Source organism: Schistocerca cancellata, chromosome 4, assembly GCF_023864275.1.
Source record: "Schistocerca cancellata isolate TAMUIC-IGC-003103 chromosome 4, iqSchCanc2.1, whole genome shotgun sequence".
Classification (NCBI taxonomy): Eukaryota; Metazoa; Arthropoda; class Insecta; order Orthoptera; family Acrididae; genus Schistocerca; species Schistocerca cancellata.
This window is the reverse complement of record NC_064629.1, coordinates 688,837,863-688,857,261: the sequence shown is the minus strand read 5'-3', so window position 1 is coordinate 688,857,261 and position 19,399 is coordinate 688,837,863. Positions and strand designations below refer to the sequence as shown.

General features: G+C 43.2%; 1 pseudogene; it reads left to right on the top strand.

Annotated features, from left to right (window-relative positions):
* The first annotated feature begins 17,088 nt into the window (after nucleotides 1-17,088).
* On the top strand, nucleotides 17,089-17,206 carry LOC126186083 (5S ribosomal RNA; annotated as a pseudogene).
* Nucleotides 17,207-19,399: the final 2,193 nt, after the last annotated feature.

The following is a 19,399-nucleotide window of genomic DNA, read 5'->3' as shown; positions in this document are numbered from 1 at the left end:
TATGCTGAACCCACGGCTATACCTACCATATCTATATGACGCCACTGGGCAGAGGATGGCACGGCGGCTTTCCTCCGGCTCTGATCGCGGAATAAAAAAATTAACATACTTTTAGACCTCGATTCTCAGAGCAGCTTGCCTCGTCTCGTCTAGTGCTTACATAGTAACGCGTCTGCGTGTAAATGGTATATGACGCGATTTGAGCAACTCCTTCACAGCCGACTCAATGGGTATTACTGAGATTTACCTCTTACTATCATGTACAGTGTTTCCTGCTGAATGACAGGATATAAGAAGTTTAAACATTCTCCAAATTATTAGGATTGGTATAATATTTATGCAACACTTAGCGCTTCCAAGCCCAGAACCTCTTCCCGCGAGTGGTGGCACAGAAGAACGAGCAATAAAACTGGTTAGAAATTATTTGTCTGAATCCGGATGGTAGCACCTAGTATGAGCCCCTCCATGGGGTTATAGGACTAAACAGACCATCATCTCAAAGGTGGAAGACTATTTGTTTTTCAACGACAAAGAGAGTGGAAGAGCCTAGCAGAGTTAACAGAGAAAAAAATAATCGTGCACGCTTACGGTATGGTGTACCAACGTATGCAAAACCCTAATTTGGATGCGACGAATTGATATTGTGGTGAACGGCGTATACAGACTGCGAGAATCGGACGTTGCTTGCTACGAACGATTCTCTGTGTCTTACCGAACCAAAGATTTTGTTTTAGGTACTCTTTGTGAAGAAAATGGAGAGATCGGACATGTGAGAGGAAGAGAGAGATTGTATTGTTGTGAGACGCAATTACGGTATATAGTAAATGCTCAAATAGTTTTTTGCACAAAATAAAATCCAATAACTAACATCAAGTACTCAAAGTGTGTATACAGGGCTATTACAAATGATTGAAGCGATTTCATAAATTCACTGTAGCTCCATTCTTTGACATATGGTCACGACACATTACAGATACGTAGAAAAACTCATAAAGTTTTGTTCGGCTGAAGCCGCACTTCAGGTTTCTGTCGCCAGAGCGCTCGAGAGCGCAGTGAGACAAAATGGCGACAGGAGCCGAGAAGGCGTATGTCGTGCTTGAAATGCACTCACATCAGTCAGTCATAACAGTGCAACGACACTTCAGGACGAAGTTCAACAAAGATCCACCAACTGCTAACTCCATTCGGCGATGGTATGCGCAGTTTAAAGCTTCTGGATGCCTCTGTAAGGGGAAATCAACGGGTCGGCCTGCAGTGAGTGAAGAAACGGTTGAACGCGTGCGGGCAAGTTTCACGCGTAGCCCGCGGAAGTCGACGAATAAAGCAAGCAGGGAGCTAAACGTACCACATTGACGGTTTGGAAAATCTTACGGAAAAGGCTAAAGCAGAAGCCTTACCGTTTACAATTGCTACAAGCCCTGACACCCGATGACAAAGTCAAACGCTTTGAATTTTCGGCGCGGTTGCAACAGCTCATGGAAGAGGATGCGTTCAGTGCGAAACTTGTTTTCAGTGATGAACCAACATTTTTTCTTAATGGCGAAGTGAACAGACACAATGTGCAAATCTGGGCGGTAGAGAATCCTCACGCATTCGTGCAGCAAATTCGCAATTCACCAAAAGTTAATGTGTTTTGTGCAATCTCACGGTTTAAAGTTTACGGCCCCTTTTTCTTCTGCGAAAAAAAACGTTACAGGACACGTGTATCTGGACATGCTGGAAAATTGGCTCATGCCACAACTGGAGACCGACAGCGCCGACTTCATATTTCAACAGGATGGTGCTCCACCGCACTTCCATCATGATGTTCGGCATTTCTTAAACAGGAGATTGGAAAACCGATGGATCGGTCGTGGTGGAGATCATGATCAGCTATTCATGTCATGGCCTCCACGCTCTCCCGACTTAATCCCATGCGATTTCTTTCAGTGGGGTTATGTGAAAGATTCAGTGTTTAAACCTCCTCTACCAAGAAACGTGCCAGAACTGCGAGCTCGCATCAACGATGCTTTCGAACTCATTGAAGGGGACATGCTGCGCCGAGTGTGGGAGGAACTTGATTATCGGCTTGATGTCTGCCGAATCACTAAAGGGGCACATATCGAACATTTGTGAATGCCTAAAAAAACTTTTTGAGTTTTTGTATGTGTGTGCAAAGAATTGTGAAAATATCTCAAGTAATAAAGTTATTGTAGAGCTGTGAAATCGCGTCAATCATTTGTAATAACCCTGTATCTCCATACCGAAATTAGTTCATTATCGCTCGGAGATGAAGTTTGGAATGATGGTGCGAACCTGTATTTTACACGTAAGAATTCGTCGAAAGACTATCTCGGAATTAATAAACTTTAACTTGCTAAATTGTTAGACCTCTCATCCAGATTCATCAAACAATATAGAACACAGTTGTGCCGAACGATCTGCGTAGTGAATAAAGGTTTTAGAGATTTCAGGTGGAGCACATAACGACGAGTAATTTACGCGAGATCGGCGCTGAGGAATACACTTCTTGCTCTCCTGTGGCATTTAAAACGAATTATTTATATTTTTCAGGTTTTCAGGAGAGTAAAAATAAAAGGAAATAAGGAGCTAAGTTAAATCAACTAAACCAATAATTAAAGTAAAAGCACACGTAAAGAATATTAATTTATAATAATAAATAAATAAATAATATTTTTAATTAACTAACCAATAATAATAATATTATAAAAGGTACAGAGTTAGCACAACGCCCGTGGCAGTGACAGGTTATTGGCATATGCAGTAGATGCCTCGGATGAGAAGGAAATACCCATATACGACATGCTATGAATTACGGACAGACTATCGGGTTACAGAAAAATCATAGCAGAAGTTTAACAGGTAGCGACATGGAATATCAGACGCCTTTCCTGTAAAGACCTAGACCTAGAAAGGGCACTGCTTAAGTGAAACATCGATATAGATGTCTTTTCAGAGACGAAAAAGAAACTGGATGGTTCAAAGGAATGTGTCATTCAGGCTTACCACAAAAACAGAGAGCGAGAGCTGGAATTGCAATGTTAATTTCAAGAAACTTTATGAACTGAAATCGCAGTTGTCCCCTTATTCACAAAAGACTAATGGTGACGTGCATCATAGTGGCAATAGATTAATTAATTATGGGTGACTGAATTATGTACTTGGAAAAAGATAACAGAATAAGAAACTGGAACATTTTACCCAAATCCAGGAAAAAAGGAATTGGCTAAACTCAGTGTGTCAGATTACTAGCATTGGCAGGAGCCTTTAATGCTACAGTAGATCATGAGAATGAAGTCTTTTGCGACGGCACTGTTATATAAAACATTTTAGGGCTTCTTGCCAAGTCAGTTCATGGTAAAACCTCAAGATTTCGACGATTACCTCCATCGACTTCGTCAGGAGCAACTGATTGTCAAAAACTGTCGCAAGATCGCAAGACAGATGGCTCTGTCCTTTGGTCTGAGGTACTGGAGGCTAAGCAGAACGCTGCTATTCTTCCTCAATCTTCTGTGGTTGATGATAGTGGGCCTCTCTTAATGGATCGTCCTGCTGCTGTACTGATGTAGAAAGAAACCATGGTAACTAGCAAGCTAGCGGTTAAATTATATTCGTTTTCTTCAGGTTATTGAAGTACTAGATGGCTGACACATCCTCGAGGCAAGGCTTCTTCCTGATGCAGTGTTAGCTTCATATTGTCCACAGATAGCTTCTGATTGCTCTGCAATTACGTAATGCTGTCGCAGATGGTGTCAACGTTTGCACTGGTAATGCCACCGCTCCGGTAGTAGTGTACACATTGCGACGAATATATCTGCCTCTCCTCTACACCGAGGGTTCGTTTCCATGCACCATAAAGATTGTATCCTGTGCCACGGTTAAAGTTCCTGTCGCACATTTTTATTTCTACAGCCTCTTTCATTACAGGAGCCCACTACGTAGGAGCGAGTGATAAATTTTTGTTTCGTCAAACACTATTTTGTATTTGTTCGTGAGGCTGTGCTCGGCAACTACACTTTTCTCCAGTTATCGAGATCCCAGGGATCTTGAGGCAGAGGCTGTCCTTAATAGGGCGTAACATCTCCTTTATCTTCTTAGGAGGTCGGAAAATACGCCGTCTTCCCAGGGATGTTGCCTATTTTGCTGGACGTAGCGCCGCATTAAGGAAGGATTGCAGTCGCTAGCTCATCACGTGAATATTCAACATTTTCCCGTTTCCTTTTCTTGGAGAATGTTGACTACGTATACATGAGCCCTAGCCGTTGTTTCGGAACACGTACTTCAGATAATTAATTTCGGAATCCACGTGGCTCTCCTCAGAAACAGTTTTTTCTCTGTGTACCAATGTATTTAAAACTGCTCTCTTCTGGACTGGATGATGAAAGCTCTCTGATCTAGGATGTAAATCAGCGTGCGTCGGCTTCCAGCACACTGCGTGGCCGAGACGTCCATCCGACTTTCGTTGTACCAACACGTCTAAAAATGGCAGCCTTCCTTCTTTCTATGTCTCTACAGTGAATTGGATGTTTGGGTGCTTACCATTCATATTTTCAAGAAAGTGCTCATGAGCTTCTACGCTGTGTGTTCAGACCACAAACGTGTTGTCAGCATAGTCCAGAAGAGAGAAGTTTTAAATACTTCGGCACAGAAAAAAAGAAAAAACTGTTTCTGACAAGGTCCACTTGGATTCTGAAATTAATCATCTGAAGTACGTGTTCCGAAAGAACGGCTACGGTTCACGTGTGTGTAGTTACCTTCCTCCAAGAAAAGTAAACGTGAAAATGTTGAAAATTTATGTGATGAGCTACCAACTGTATTCCTTCCTTTCTGCGGAGCTACATCTAGCAATATAGGCAAATTCCTGGGAATACTAGGTACAAGTCCTACTTTACGACCTCCTAAGAAGATAAGGGAGATGCTACGCCCTGTTAAGGACAGTCTCGACCTCAGGATCCCCGGGATTTATAACATTCCTTGCGAGTGCGGTAGCAATTACATCGTTCAGTCCATCCGCACCGTTTCCGATCGCTGTGCAGTACATCAGCGCCATATTAAAAATGAGATCTGGAGAAAAGTGTAGCTGTTGAGCACAGCCTCACAAACAAACACAAAATAATGTTTGACGAAACAAAAGTTTAGCCCTCGCTCCTACGCACTGGGCTTCTGTTATGAAAGCGGCTGTAGATAAAAATGTGCGACAGGAACTTCAACCGTGACAGGTGCATGGAAGCAAGCCCTCTATGCAGAGGAGAGCAGATATATTCGTCGCAATGTTTACGCTACTACTGGAGCGGTGGCGCCATCAGCGCAAACGTTGACACCATCTGCGACAGCATTGCGTAATTGCCGACCAATTAGAAGCATTTTATGGACTAAATAAGGCCAACACAGCAGCAGTCTTCGATAGCCTGTTGCCCCTGACGAAGACGAAGTAATCGGCCAAATCTTGAGCTTTTTACCCTGAACTGACATGGCAAGAAGACAGAGAATGTTTTATACAGTAGATCACGGTTTTAAATGAAGAGTGGGAGCATATGGAGGGTAGGTAAAAAACGACGGCAGACGAGTATTAACAGAATTTCGCACTTACATTTGTCGCAATAAACCAGAAGCAAAAACATGTTCCGGAGGCAAAGGACTACTATCATTGATTGACTATTAGCGAAAGGAGAATGCCAGTGTTAAGTCAGAGACACTCAAGTTTACAGAGATAGTGAAATGGGTTCAGATTACTCTACGATGGTCGCAAAAATAAAAATGCTGGAAATTGTGCAGACCAAATACAAGAACTGCCCTTTCAAGACAAGCCTTTTTGAAGATGAAACTACGAAAAATCTGTATGAAAACAGAGTTCCACGAAAGGCCTAGCAAGTCATGATATAGAGCTAGTATGACCCAACACCACAAATATCTGACGGGGAGCAGCTGAACTAACTATGTGATTAAAAGTATCCGGATACCTGGCTGAAAATGATTTACAAGTTCGTGGCGCCCTCTATCGGCAATGCTGGAATTCAATATGGTGTTGGCCCACCCTTAGCCGTGATGACAGCTTCCACTCTCCCAGACATACGTTCAGTCAGGTGCTGGGAGGTTTCTTGAGGAATAGCAGCACATTCTTCAAGGAGTGCTGCACTGAGGAGAGGTATCGATATCGGTCGGTGAGGCCGGGCACGAAGTCGGCGTTGCAAAACATCCCAAAGGGGTTCTATAGGATTCAGGTCAGAGTTCTGTGCAGTCAAGTCCATTACAGGGATGTTACTGTCGTGTAACCACTCCGCCACAGGCTGTTCATTATGAACAGGTGCTCGATCGTGTCGAAAGATGCAATCCCCATCCCCGAAATGCTCTTCAACGGTGGGAAGCAAGAAGGTGCTTAAAACATCAATGTAGGCCTGTGATGTGATAGGGCCACGCAAAACAACAATGGGTGCAAGCCCCCTCCATGAAAAACACGACCACACCATTACACCACTGCCTCCGAATTTTGGCTCTGAGCACTATGGGACTTAACTGCTACGGTCATCAGTCCCCTAGAACTTAGAACTACTTAAACCTAACTAACCTAAGGACAGCACACAACACCCAGCCATCACGAGGCAGAGAAAATCCCTGACCCCGCCGGGAATCGAACCCGGGAACCCGGGCGTGGGAAGCGAGAACGCTACCGCACGACCACGAGATGCGGGCCTCCGAATTTTACTGTTGGCATTACACACGCTGGCAGATGACGTTCAGCGGGCATTCGCCATACCCACAACATGCCATCGGATCGCCACATTCTGTACCGTGATTCGTCAATCCTCACAACTTTATTCCGCTGTTCAATCGTCCAATGTTTACGCTCCTTACATCAAGCGAGGAGTCGTTTGGCATTTACCGGAGTGATGTGTGGCTTATGAGCAGCCTCTCAACCATGAAATCGAAGTTTTCTCACCTCCCGCCTCAGTGTCATAGTACTTGCAGTGGATTCTGATGCAGTTTGGAATTGTGTGATAGTCTTGATAGATGTCTGTCTATTGCACATTACGACCCTCTTCAACTATCGGTGGTCTCTGTCAGTCAACAGACGAGGTCGGCCTGTACGCTTTTGTGCTGTACGTGTTCCTTCACGTTTCCTCTTCACTGTCACATCGGGAACAGTGGACCTAGGGATGTTTAGGAATGTAGAAATCACGCGTACAGACGTATGAGAAGTGACGCCCAATCACCTGAGCACGTTCGAAGTCCGTGAGTTCCACGGAGCGCCCCATTCTGCTCTCTCAAGATGTCTAATGACTACTGAGGTCGCTGATATGGAGTATCTGGCAGTAGGTGGCAGCAGAATGCACTTAATATGTAAAATGTATGTTTCTGGGGTGTCCAGTTACTTTTGATCACATAAAGTAGCTGTGGTGACGAGATTAAAAGGAATCAGGAGGGTAATACTGAGTATCTGGATCATCGATACAGAAACAGAAGAAGGATTACCTCAAAAACAACCACAAACTGTTTTTTTTTCAGACGTACGGAATCAAAAAGAAACATATTCAGAAACACTAGTACAAAAAGAATGTTGTGATACCAGGGAGACATTCGTTACACACGCAGTACTAGATCTTCACGGCTAACAGCAACCCCCCGACATGGAAGCAGTGTACCCCAGCTGTCTGTGTCCTGTGTAAACCATGAAATAATCTGAACGTGTTTCAAATGTCTGTGAGTCGTGTAACTGAGGCGGGACGTGGGGACCAGCCTGGTATTCACCTAGTGGGATGTGGAAAACCGCCTAAAAACCACGTCCAGGCTGGCCAGTACACCGGCCATCGTCGTTAATCCGTCGTACGGATTCGATCCGGGGCCGACGCACCTACCCGAGTCCAGGAGGCAGTACATTAGCGCTCTCGGCTAACCTGGTGGGTGAAATCAATCAAATGTAATGGCATGATATTACATCAGTGAAATCGGTTCAAAAATTCTGTCTAAACCTGTAGTGTCATGAGAATATAGTGAAAAATGAAAGTTTGTGCCAGGCCAAGTTTAGTACCCTGATTCCTGCTTTTCGAATAGTCGCATTGATAGTTAATTCACCTGAGTAAGCCCCCAGTAATGTTAGCCCCCATTACTTTCAGCCACTACAACCGGCGGTTTTTGTATGGTGTGTAGGAACTGGGGGAATTAACTTGATAGAAGGTTGTTGTTTACCCTGAAATAGGGACACATCGAACTGAGAAAACTCATGGATACCTTCTAATATCGTGTCGGACCTCCTTTTGTCTAGCGTACTGCAGGACTCAGTCGTAAGTCCCCTGGAGAAATATTGAGTCATGCTGCTTCTATAGCAGTCCATAATTGTGAAAGAGTCGCCGGTGCAAAATTTGTGCATGAACTGACCTGTCGATTATGTCCCATAAATTTTCGATGGGATTCATGTTAGGAGGTCGGGGTGGCTAAATCATTCACTTAAAATGTCCAGAATGTTCTCCAAGGCAACCACGAACGATTGATTCCCGGTGACGTGGGACATTGTCATCCATAAAAATTCTGTCGTTGTTTGGGAACATGAAGTCCATGATGTAAACGCAGCCAACACCATCATGGGGCCACCACCAGCTTGCACAGTGCCTTGCTAACAACTTTTATCCATGGCTTCGTGGGGTCTGCGCCACACTCGCACGCTACCTTTAGCTCTTACCAACTGAAATCTGGCGTAACTGACCTGGACACGGTTTTCCAGTCGTCTAGCGTCCAACCGATACAACCAGGGACCCAGAAGAGGCGCTGCAGGCGGTGTCTTGCTATTAACAAACGTGCTCACGTTGGTCGTCTGCTGGCATAGCCTATTAACAACAAATATCGCCGCACTGTCCTAACGGATACGTTTGCCGTACGTCCCACAATGCGGTTATTTCACGAGGTGTTGCTTGTCTGCTAGCACTGACAATTCTACGCAAACGTCGTTGTCCTCGGTGATTAAGTGAAGGCTGCCGGCCATTGCGTTGTGCGTGGTGAGCGTAATACCTGAAATGTTATATTTTTGGTACACTCTGAACACTGTGGATCTCGGAATACTGAATTCCTTAACAATTTCTGAAATGGAATGTCCCATGCTTCTAGCTCGAACTACAATTCCCCGTTCAAAGTCCGTTAATTTCCTTCGTGCGGCCCTAATCACGTTGGGAATCAATGCACATGAATCACCTGAGTACAAATGCTTCGTCAATGCAGTGCCCTTTTTATACCTTGTGTACGCGATACTATCGCCATCTGTATATGTGCATATCGTTATCCCATGACTTTGTCACCTCAGTGTATATTTACAGCAGTTTAATAAAAATCACTGGAATGAAATTAATGTAATCGATATATAAAGAATGAATTAAAAGCAAAGACACGAAATATCAGTAAAATACCTTTGAGAACACATCGAACGGGTGGAGGAGTGGTTAAGACAAAAATGGTTCAGATGGCTCTAAACACTATGGGACTTAACATCTGAGGTCATCAGTCTCCTAAACTTAGAACTACGTAAACCTAACTAACCTAAGGACATCACACTCATCCATGCCCGAGGCAGGATTCGAACCTGCGACCGCAGCAGCCTCGTGGTTCTGGACTGAAGAGCCTAGAACCGCTCGGTCACAGCGGCCGGCCATGGTTAAGACACGGAGTCGTTTTGGGGAAGAGCAAGTTCATAATATGCGTCCGTCCTTTCTGATTTAGGATCCCATTCATCTTCCAATATTACTTCGGATGAATTTTGGGATGGTCCCTAAACAAGCAAACGGCAGCTTTTTTGCCAAATTCTTGTCCAGCTCTTTGCTGTGTCTCACCACTTCAACGCTGATGAGTCACTAAATACTAACCTCCTTTCTTATATTTAAAGATGATTATAAGTCACTAAAATTTAACAGGAAATTAAAAAGAGAACAAGGTCAGGCTTTAACGACCCAAAGGTGACGTGAGACGTAGCACAAGTTCGGATTCTATGTCGATGGGAAAAGAAACCGATCAGGCTCAACTAAAATAAACTATCCTGTCATTCTCCTAGCTCTGCGCTACATGATTTTGGTTGCAGTGGACAGCTTTTAATGGTCACTTCTCTGCCCTTTCCAATCAGTCACGTGCATGCTGGGTACACCAGCAGATGGTGCCCACTGCAGTGGACTGTGTACATATGAGGATTCAGGACTGATTGAAAACGCCAAAGATGCGACCATCAACTGCTGTCCATTGTAATGGACGCTATGCGCCACAGAATAAACGACTAGGTAAAACCATAGAGAACATATTTGTCTATGGCTAGGCGAGGATTTGAACCTCGTTCTTTCAGAGCTGTCTGCCTCCTCTCTCATTCATAAGGAAAGTTAGACAACCTATTGTAATGGTAAACCGTCGGTGTGTTTCTCCGAATTGGAAACCAGAAGTAGCACGCTCTCGCGAGAACCAGTCTAGTGTACGACTTCGGGCAACGCCCCTCCTTGACCTCGTTGAACTGCGTCGGCGACGTTCTGGTACCCTACACAGTCAAGGCGAGCTGTTCCACACGTTACCTTTAGACTGACATTCTACGAAGTGTTTCTGAAGATACCACACACAGCATGAGAACGCAAAAGCAAGAGAGGACACGGGTCGAATTATAGTAACTGTTTTATAGGTATCTTACCGATTATGGACCCAGCGCTGAGGAAATAGTGCGATAGTTCTTTGCTGAAGGCTGCATCTGGAACTAGGCATAACTTGTACTGCCGAACGAATTCAGATTTGTTTGTTGCAAGAATGTCATGCAGAAGTAAAGGTATAAAGATTCTTTTTATTAGAAGCAGATGTTCCAGAATAGACATGAATCGTAGTTTCGTTCGCCGGCGTACCTCAGAGAAAAGTGTGTCTATTCACGCAGAGTACCTTGGTTAGATCAACGGTGAGGGAGGAATTGAGGAGGGAGGGGGGGGGGATGACTGAAACTGGATTCACTCTGCCTCGTGGAAACAACTCAAGAGTTACTTGAAGGCGGATTGCAGACTGCTCAGGAATCACTCTGCCCCGTGGAAACAACTGAAGAGCTACTTGAAGGCGGAGTGTCGATCTTAACCACCGTAAAAGAGTGGAAGAGCGCTGATAATGTGTCTACGGTACTTCTTACAGTCACTATTAGATTATTGTACTCACGGACTCCGTTCTCAGCGATCCCCATACAAGTGTCCTGGCCATCTCGAATTCAAAGAGCCTGCACAAGGTGGTGCACTAAACTCAGGACTCGTATTCGCGAAGACGGCGGTTCAAATCCCCTTTAGGTCACCCAAATTTAGGTTTTCCATTTCTTCGAATCCCTTAAGGAGAAACACTGCATTGTTCCTTTGAAACTCCACTGCACGTTTCCTTCCTCAACTGCCCTAATCCGAACTTCTATTCATGTCTAAAGACCTCGTGTTCGATGGGATGTTAAACCCTACTTATTCTTCCTTTTTTACGAGTTCAAATACAACTTTCCTTTTAGGACAGAGGAACGCGAAAATTAAGCAACGCGAATCAACTCAGAAAGGCAATAAGTGCCTGTCTTAGGAGAGAAAGTGTTTCTGTGGTCCAATAAAAAAAGTCGCTATCGTCCTTATTTTGAACCATCTCATTCTTTTTTCGTGTGATATCACAAGTTAATCGAACGAGTTATGGATATATCTCATCTATTAACACCAAAGTACCCCATCGCCCGTGAGGCCCTTGCCAGTGAGGGATGACGGTAGCTAGTAAGTTTTCTAAGCGTAGTTGGCTGGTCTCCATGGATAGTTATATTGACAAATGTCTACCACTTATGATAAACAGGTTTGATTCTCAGAAGTTCAAGCAGAGACAAATAGATGTATGTTTCCAACAGACTGCAGTTATAGGTACTGTATGTGATAATTTACAGTATGATGATGATGGTGAATTATACATGAAGAATATTTGTCCAATTGTCCCTTGGAAGTGATTCCACAAAGCTGCAACAAAGAAATTTATGTTTGCAAACTGTAAAACAGTGTCCTTAAACACTGACCAAGATGACGCAGACAATAGCGTATTGAACTCTTATTCGGGCGGAAATGGATTCAAATCCTTGTCCGACCATCCTGACTTAACTCTTTAGTGGTCTCGCTAAATCGATTGAAGCTAATGCTTGAATATTTCTATTGTAAGGGATTTCCATCCACATTCTTGCTCTATCAGAAATTGAGGTCCTTGTTGTCGACGGGACGTTAAGCTTTCCTCCTTAACACGCTCTTGCTTTATTAGCATTGAGATCGAATGAATGTGATTGTAATTTAAAAAATGAACAGTAATATTTGAACAAAGCAGCAACAATAAATGAGAAAGTTGTGTTGACACGTTACGTTTTGTTGTGTTGTATAGAAATTGAAAAATTTTGAAAAATTGAAAATGAAGATATTTAAAACGTATGAGAATTGGGATTGTTGATGGTATGCTTTAATTTTTGTCCTCAGATACTGCCATCATTGCAGTGGACAGTGCGGTTTACCATTATCTTCCACATATCTGCGGATGATGTGCCAGATTTGTAACAGTGTAGTTTGGGTGACTGCAGTGGGACGACGAAAACGTTGCTATGGAGACGGATACCAACAGCAGCAGTCTCTGTCACTCGACGTCAATACACTTTTCCACCAGTCACATCTGCTGCACCATTGCCACTGTGCCTACCATCTGTCAGAACTGCTCAGAGAACCCTAGCATCAATAGCAGCAACATCATTATGGCAGCATCAGCAGTAATTCCAGCATGTCACACACCAAAGACAGCTCAACTAGCTCAGTCTTCATATTCTTTTCGTACGCGTTCCGCGGTACTCAAGGTCTGGAGAATTTATTTAATTTAATTTTGTATCTGGATGCCCTTCCTATCGCCTAAGGGATGGAAGTCGAATGCTCCACCTATCTGTGAATTGTGTAAACTGGGTTCTGTATGTGATCGTATTTTTACTAGTGTATCGTATTTTCTTAGGTGAAAATTGAGGACCAGCCCAGAATTTGTCTAAACGAGTATGGAAAACAGCCTAACAATCTTACTCAGGCTAGCCGGTGCACCAGCAACGATCGGTAATGAACCGCGCGGATTCTATCCGGGTCTGGTCCATCTTCATGTCTCAAAATTGTTCAAATCGCTCTAAGCACTATGAGACTTAACATATGAGGTCATCAGTCCTCTAGACTTAGAACTACTTAAACCTAACTAACCTAAGGACATCACACACATCCATGCCTGAGGCAGGATTCGAACCTGCGACCGTAGCAGTCACGCGGTGCCAGACTGAAGCGCCTAGAACTGCTCGGCCACAGCGGCCGGGCCATGTTTCACAAGCTAGCGCGCTGCTCCTTACGCTGTACAAACAACTCAGTCCCAATACTTCCATGACCTAATTCACATCCCACCTCTATCAAAAATGGAACAAAGACTTAAGCCTAGGTACGTTGTCTACCCCAGAACTCAAAAAGCCACGGAACAAAGTGAGAGGTGACGGATGTGTGAATTGTGCACCGATCACTTTTGAAAACCCCTCCCCAACAATTAAACCTTTTGTTCTGATACCATATTCCCTAATACAAAAACACTAACCCTTAAAAATGTTCAAATGTGTGTGAAATCTTATGGGACTTAACTGCTAAGGTCATCAGTCCCTAAGCTTACACACTACTTAACCTAAATTATCCTAAGGACAACACACACACCCGTCCCCGAGAGAGGACTCGAACCTCCGCCGGGACCAGCCGACTAACTCTTAAAATGACGAAATATATACAACTTAAATATTTCCGAGTTCATCCTCAGAAAATATTCCATCAATATATGCTCCACTACTCCTCATTCCACATTCTACGCAATCTCTTCACGATCTTTGGTAACAAAGTCCCCTTACCACCCTAACTCACGCCGTCTAAAACAGCCCAACATATTCCTTTAAATCCACAGTACAGTCGACACCAACTACACTTGAACTAACAATCCCTATATACCTCTTCATGCTAACAAGTCCCTCTGCTCCGTACCCACAGACGAGGACACAATCCACTTCATCACAGCTGTACTCGAGAAACCCTCTGTACTTTAACGTCCATGTCACATATCCTAGAAAACAATGCCACTTCCTTTCAAAATACCTCGAAAAACTAGTTCCAGTTTCTCACCTTGAGAGAGATCTTTCAGATCTCTCTTATATCTTTTTTACTTTTCTAAAATCGTTCATTGGCTTTTGGCACTTGCTAAATGTTCACAAATGTAGCCTACAACTCAAAGAGAAGTGTGCCATTTTATTCTTTAGGTTTGCATTTTTGAGAAATGATAATATGGGTCCACACTCCGGATTCTTTTCCTAATCCAGCTGATACGAAAATGCAGTCTGGCAACGGACAACAAGAAGGTAGATTAACAAAAGGAACATAGGATGAAGCTGGTGTGTATCTCATTCAGGGCGATTTCCAACAATAATTTCAATGTGAGCTTAAGCGGAGTAGTAGTAATATCAGTCGCCCTTATAATTAGTTCCTTTTAGTAGATGTTAGATAGTCTCACAAGTGAGTTACGCACCTCTTCCGACAAGGCCTGTGGAAAGGAGACGGCGCACGTAACGTATACAACAGAGCCCCTGTCCTGGGCGGTTGTCTTACGAGCCCGCCAGTGGTTCGACATCGTTCGTTCTCAGACGTGTGCACCAGAGAGGACGCTTCACTGATTAACAGCAGAGACGCCACTCTTGCAGACGTCGTGGCAGCAGCCCCGAGAAGACAGCTTAAAGACTGATGAGGGGTGATGCCCACCACAGAAACACAGAGATTTGACAGTTCACTAACTGATGATAGGGATATGCCTCCAGCAGACATACCGACGCCAAATGTGTTTACCACAACTGTGGGAAGAGTTAAGACGCTTTTGAAAATCAGTCCAAGTGAAAGAGGGAGAAATGAGCATTCGCTCATGTCCCATAGGCTAACGACAAGACTAGAGTTTTCATTGGCCACTAATATGTGACATGGATCTTTCTGTGGCTCATAAAATGAGAGAAGGAGAGTTGTGTGGAAAATTTTCTTTCTTCCGTTAGTTCAACAAATAAGCATGAGCCCTGGTTAGGTGACGCAGGTTTTTGGGATAAATGGGAGGATGATAACTGTATGCCCATGCCTGTGGTACAGTAATCCGTCATGTTTCCGTCTCCATACATCAACATACTTAGTTGTTTGTGATGATATACTTCACAATTAATGTCGCGTCCTTCAATAAACACCTAAAGTGGCCTCGATATGACAATCAAATCTCATTAATATTCCTTCATTTACAAGTGAATAAAAACGATAAACATCTTATCAAAATCTACACGAGACAGTGGGTTTCTTCATCTTCTCAAGGGTACAGTCTCCTTCGTAATTCCCTAATGCAACTGTAATGCTTCTTGCACTTGCGTTTAATCTATAGAATCATCAATAACGGCTACGTTCCAAGCAAGTAAAATTAGTCATTCATCACAAACTTCTTTTACGTAAGCACAGTCCTCTCATTTCAGGCACTGGAGATTATCAACCCCAACTCACAATAAAATCCTCAATAACGGCCACGACATTCTTATTTCAGGCAGGCAAAATCAATCATACATCATCATTTACATAGCATCTAGAACAAGAATAGGTCCTCTGTGGCCTTTCTTGATTACTGCCTAACTATATCCACTAACCATGGTTCGAAAAATCATCTGACAACAACGTCTGCATGAAGTAGAATCAACAAACTCAAACAACGTAATCACTAGAACATCAACATAGCCAACAGAAATACAGTGGCATACCAAGAGGAATCAATACGTCCTCAAAATCACACTGTCGACCTTACTAAGAGGGAATCAAAACCACTAATTATCTCAATGTCATCCTCACTAAGAGGTAATGAATAAACGCCAAAAACTCAGATCTAATAACCACCTCGTAGAAGACTTATTCAGTACCACTACAGTCTGCACGGAAATACCCATTGCACAAAAAAAATCTCACTGAACAAGACTACCTCATCAGATTCGACTAACCAAACCTTTCCTCAGTTAGTATTTTGGATGTCCACACAACCTGAATCTTCAAACTAATTTATCCCTGTAATTTCTCAATCACATGACACATTCATCAGAAGATCCAATCTTTTGAAGCATTCTAAATATTCACACGTGCACACACTTACTTACAGGATGCCTAACTTCACACTAATCTCACATCAAACATTCCGACACTAAGAGATTCACAATCACCCATACAGAACAACATACGAGGTGGAAACAGTGCAATAAATAAAATATCAATTATATTCTGTTTCAGCTGGGTTATCTCGTGTTAGCCAAGAACGTGACATACACAGAAGCATATGACAAAAAATGGCTCTGAGCACTATGGGACTTAACTTCTGAGGTCATCAGTCCCCTAGAACTTAGAACTACTTAAACCTAACTAACCTAAGGACATCATACACATCCATGCCCGAGGCAGGATTCGAACCTGCGACCGTAGCGGTCACGCGGTTCCAGACTGTAGCGCCTAGAACCGCTCGGCCACCCCGGCCGGCAAGCATATGACCCCTGATGGTTTTAGACACAGGTGATTAATGTTACTACACTTTCACGTGAAGCATACTAGTAGCTAAAGAATCTACACACATCTAAATATACCACAGAATGAGAATAGGAAACGATACAGAAAAATAAAAATGAAAGGCGCACTGCTTGAGATGGAAACCCTAGTCTTGCCACGCCCATGATATAAGACAGACACATCCCCCTGAGGGTTTAATTCACATCACAACTTATTTGGAAAATCAGCCTCTCTCAGGAATGGAGCAATTAACAACGAAGTCCTCGCACATACTTGGATCTCACTGACCGAAAAACACACGGCAAATGCAGAACCTTCATGGTTAAATTCAGAAGGAGAATAACAGTCTCACCCAGAACTGAAAAATCTAAACGCACCTGGCAACAAATTCATTTCACTCTTGCTTCTGTCAGACCACTTCAGCCTTCCTCCTTACACACAACTTATTCGAACAAAGTACTACGTAAAAATATATCCATATACCTATTCGTTTTAGGGCAACGGCCTTGCCGCAGTGGATACACCGGTTCCCGTGAGATCACCGAAGTTAAGAGCTGTCGGGCGTGGTCGGCACTTGGATGGGTGACCATCCAGGCCGCCATGCACTGTTGCCATTTTTCAGGGTGCACTCAGCCTCATGATGCCAATTGAGGAGCTACTCGACCGATTAGTAGCGCCTTCGGTCAAGAATACCATCATAACGACCGGGAGAGCGGTGTGCTGACCCCACGCCCCTCCTATTCGCATCCTTCTCTGAGGATGACACGGCGGTCGGATGGTCCCGGTAGGCCACTCGTGGCCTGAAGACGGAGTACCTATTTCTCTTACCAAGCATGTGTTTAAGGTCAAACAAATAAAATCACCATCTGGACAACTGTTTAACTAACCGACACAGCAGAATGGCCACAAACTTATATACGCTACAAATATAATACCATTCCATAAAACTATCACTCACTGGAAACCCAAAATCTTAAAAAACTACGCCGTGCGCATGTCACACTGTAGATATACATTTGAAATCATTCACACAAAATAAATCAAATTAAGCAGAACATACAAGATATAAGAAAAATATTTACAGTTACCATGGCTTTGTTAGTCGCAGTTATCTCCTCTCTTTCTGCCGCGCGGAGTGACCGTGCGGTTAGAGGCGCCATACATGAATTGCGCGGCCTCTCCCGCCGAAGGTTTGAGTCCTCCTTCGGGCATGTGTGTGTGCGTGTGTGTGTGTGTGTGTGTGCGTGTGTGTGTGTTGTCCTTAGCGTAAGTTGGTTTAAGTAGAGTGTAAGTCTAGGGACCGATGACCTCAGCAGTTTGATCCCTTAGGAATTCACACACATTTGAACATTTTTTCCTCTCTTTCTAATATTATTTAGTAAAAAATAAAACATCTAAGAACGTACGCTGTGCACGTCACCCTTTCCCATACTGAAGGTTATTCATTCTTGAGTATACCACACACCGAATTCATACTTTATTCGCTTAAAGTTGGCTTCCACACTTTGGAAATGGAACAATACTTGAAGTAAACTGTCAAGCCTTCCAACTGAAAAGTCCTCGACATGCAACTCACGATCTTTCAAACAGACTATAGCTACACTGTTCTACGTACTTTCGCTGCAAAGAAAATTAAATACTGCCTCACAACAATTTCGTATCAGAACTGAAAATATTTTAGACGACACCAAGGACATTACCTCCCTCAAATCTTTACCGTTATTGGTACAGTATTTGAAATGTCAAGCTCGTTGACCTCAACAAACCGACCCACAGCAGTTGTGAAGTTAACTCTCTTCTCAAATGTGATATTCATCGCTTTCTGACCACTGACCAATTCTGTTTCACAACCAACCGTGTCAGATGCTAAGTACATGCTCCAACTTTCGGACAGGTAACCCATGATTTACCACATGTTCTAACAAATGATTCGAATTTGCAGAAACCTTCATTACAGTGACTTCACTTAAGAATTCTTTCTTACTATTTTCCTGGCGCTCTTCCATGGCTGCATTTATTTTTCTCATAGATTGTCCTTCACTACATCCCTGGCGCTCTTTTAATACATTTAAAATCAATAACGCTTTCCGACCGCTCATTGCTTTGTGCTTTTCTCCAATTACATTAATATTTTCAGTTACTATAAATCATTCTGACTCGAATTCTCCTACGAACTCTTGTCTAAAATATATCGTGTGATCTGCAGCTGTGATCACATGTTCGGCCTGGACAGCTGGTACCAAATCTGCTACATCAGTCTGTTTCTTATCTGGAACTTATAGCTCCGGCACGCTTTCTAAATTACGCGGCACTTCTTTCTCGCGTTTCGTTAATCTATCATCTAGATTTTTCGCTTCCCCTGTTACATCGTTATTTTGTTCCCCGATCTTTCCCATTTTCCTTCTTTGTTCATCCAATTTTCTGCTTAAATTTTCATATTGTTTACTTAAATTGTTAAAAAAATTCTAGGAACAAATTTGGACTCATAACTGTCGTTGGTTGTTCTCCGTTTACTCGCAATTGTGTATTAGTAGACGCCATCTCGTGAAAATTTTCGTGTACACACACAAAAAATTCAGTTTAAGTTTTAGCTCTGTTTTAACTCTGTATTAACACATGCCTATCTCTTTACCTACAGTTACCCCTAATAAAAATCATAGTGCACCCAAAGTTTTACGAAAAAATCCCAAAATCAACAACACATTAAAAAATTATCAGAAGGACATATCAAGCCACCAACCAACGCAGTGTCACACAACGTCAAAACACTATGAAACCCGTCTGAAGGTGGAAGAAATGTAAGTGAC